We start from the raw sequence: 3,334 nt of genomic DNA, 5'->3' as shown, positions 1-3,334 counted from the left end.
CTCGTGTGAGTCTTTTTTCTCACCTACCCCCAAACAAAACCATTACTTTAATGGCACTAGTAGAGGAGTGTGATTATCTAGAATTTAACCATTAAGAAATAAAACCCACTACAGCCAGCAGCTTGTAGAATCTCATTATCAAGGTAATAAAACGATCATTGCTGTGACCCATGGTGCCAGGGCTCAATTACAGAGTTCCTATGCCTGTGAGAGGGCACAAGTGTGTACAGACATATATTTCATTACAGGGGGCTACTGATATTACACAGCACTTGTAGCACAGGATCAAACAAGCTTAATTCACTAAATAGAAAGTGCTGTTGATTCAGAGTTCAAGGAAAAAGGAGTTCCAGATGGGGGACTGCAAAGAAAGATGCAGTTTTAATACCATAAATTTGTTCTCGGCTTCTTAAGTCACTTTTTCATACAAGTGGCATGCCAAATCAACCAACTTCTGGATCTGCAGCATTGCATTTTAATGAGCTAATTTGTAAGTTGATTTTAATGAGTTCATTTAAATTCCTGAGCTGAAGATTAACCTCTGCAGGTACAGTTTTCTCACTCCTTCAGTTTTATAATACAAGGCTTTAAACAGTGCAATTGGTTTCTTGCTCTTAAGGGATTTACTCACAAAGTATCAAACTATAGTTTAATCTTTAGGGGGATGCACTTGCTTCAGCACCTCTGTGCAATATGTTTCCTTCAGTCTCTCCAAGATGCCCATCACAGCTACAATCAGCAACAAAACCTGGTGTTATTCTTGAGCTCTAAATTTCACACACTGAGCTAGCAGGATTTACAGACTGTGCCTTGGGTTTGAGGAACGAGATTTGTTACACTACGACAGTTTTCTTTTACCTATTTTTTTTTTGCCTTAATAAGCAGCATCAGTTTTGCAGAATTTCTACACAAGTTTTTTTTTTATGTGTGTGTGCATGTGAGAACCATGCACATTTTAAAGCTGAGCAAAGAATACACAGATACCATCTATGATTAGGGACAGTTCTTGTTAGCAGAGCATGTACAGGACGTTCATAATCAAAGACTAAAAATAAGCATTGTCTGGGGCCAGTAAGGACGATCACATATCACAAGCCATAGTATTACTGAAACCTTTCAACGACTTAAAGTGGCACAAGTGCATCCTTCTAGAAAGATAATCTGCTTCAGATTTAGAAATCTCAACACTGGAGGATGCACTACAGCTGCTGTTCAGCTGGTTACTTACTCTTGTTACCTGTTTCTCCTTTCTGATCTGCAATTAGCTACCTTCAGCTGCTGCGTGCCAGCCTGCTGCCTTAAAGAGCTGTCTGCAGCCAGATGTCTGCTTTCAAGTAGCTGTCTTGTTCAGCACTCTACAAAACAAAGTTGCTTGCTAGATTCAAGTCTGTGTTCTGCAAAACCAGTTGTATTTGATTTGGGAAGGATGGGGCAGGGGAATAGCTGTGAAGAAATGGCCATGATGGTAACTGCTGGGGTATACAGCTATCATGGCTAGATTGCTCTTTGACTCTAAAGCCAGCTGATGCCCTCAAACTGGATGGCCATAATCACCTTTAAGATTATTGAGTCCAACTGTCATCCCAGCATTGCCAAGCCCATCACTCAACCATGTCCCCAAATGCCACACCTATGAATCTTGTGAATCCGTCCATTTCCCTGGGCAGCCTGTTCCAAGGCTTCACAACCCTTTTGGTGAATAAATCTTTCCAAATATCCAATCTAAACCCCCTCTGGCACAACTTGAGGACATTTCCTCTTGTCCCGTCACTGGCAACTAAAAGGAAGAGACCAAATACAAGCGAAGATGTGACTTCAAAGTAGTGTTGAAATCAGACCAACACCATGCCTTCCATTTGAAAAATCCTGGTTTACTGAAGAAAAGAGGCTTCCCAAACTGTTCTTAAAGAATTTGTTCCATGAGCTTTAGGTTAGAAAGCAGAATTAAACCTTCTCAGGTGTGGAATGAGAGCAGAGAGCAGCAGTTTTACCGTGCTCACTGACATTCCTGGTACACCGCACCAGGTAAGGTAAACCACCTGCCAGAGAGCAGGAATGGACAAAGGTAAATTCTTATGTTCATCTGTCACACTGGGCTCTTTAATGTACTCACTACCAACTGAAACTCCCACTCTTCTGGCCAGCTGCTTCTGTCCCACTACAGAGGAATGCAACTTGGCATCAGAGGGAGAGTATGATAACAAACAGAAGTTACAGTCCATATCTGATCAAAAATACCACACCTACAGGGACATAAATGCCCAGTGCCCCGTCCTGGTCCCTAAACACCCACCTCTCCTCTCATCTATCTGCAATGTGTGCCAAGCTTCCAGATAAGTCCTGGTCCCCAGCAAAGCAGAACTTGGTGCTGTGCAGGAGAGACAGAAGCAAGAATAACACCTCCCAAACAACCTGCACACCACATTGGCTGCACCCGCGCACATCAGTCTTCCCCTGCACACAGCCCAAGACTGCACAGCTGCAATTTCTATTCCATCACCTCCAGAGTGTGAACAGTGTTTGAAAGTTCTAGTGATTGTTTGAAATTGAGAAGCAGTTCCCATATACAGCAAGTTGTGGCAAACCCCTAACTTGACACCAGTGTGATGGGGCTAGAGGAAAGGAACTGAACAAGCAGCCCAAAACAGGAGGAAGGAACATTTACATCACCCAGGCTCTACCTGCCACTTTAACTTCCCTCTCTTCAACACCTCCCTGGCACCTGCAAGCTGCTGCAAGAAAAGTGATGGGAATCTGAGCAGAAAGCTCTCTCACACCTTGTCCCTGTTGCAAAAATTCAAAATCAGCCTTTTAACCAGGCAGCATCTATGCATGCTCTAATCACTGACAGCATAAAACTGTACACAGTGCTTGGATTTGGGCTCAGAAACTCAAATCCCACCTCAGCTCATCCCAGCTCAGGAAGCACGGCCCAGAGAATGCAGGACCAGGTTCTCCTTGCACTACTAGGGAGGAAATAGTGGGAGCTTAGGGTCACAAGCATGGAGGATACATTTGTTGTGTGTTTAAGCTGTATTGCTGAAGATGTTTTGCTCTGCTTTGCATGTGTCTTTGTTCCAGATGGTTTTCCTTGTGTTTAAAAGAAACAGGCATACTTAAAATCTACTTTACAAAACCTCAGCAAATTAACACTGATCTTTTCCAGACAATTCTTCAAATGAATGTTCTGCAAATGCCTCCTCACAGCGTGCAAAGATTTAGATATGCTGGGAACTGGCTCTGCAAAGGATGCTCTCTAGCAAGAGGAATTTAAGCACTGAAACCAGTTCAATTTGCCGCTTTTTTGATTTTAATATAAAAAGAAATACTTTCT

Source organism: Sylvia atricapilla, chromosome 7 (assembly GCF_009819655.1).
Source record: "Sylvia atricapilla isolate bSylAtr1 chromosome 7, bSylAtr1.pri, whole genome shotgun sequence".
NCBI lineage: Eukaryota > Metazoa > Chordata > Aves > Passeriformes > Sylviidae > Sylvia > Sylvia atricapilla.
Note: the sequence above shows the minus strand (reverse complement) of the source record.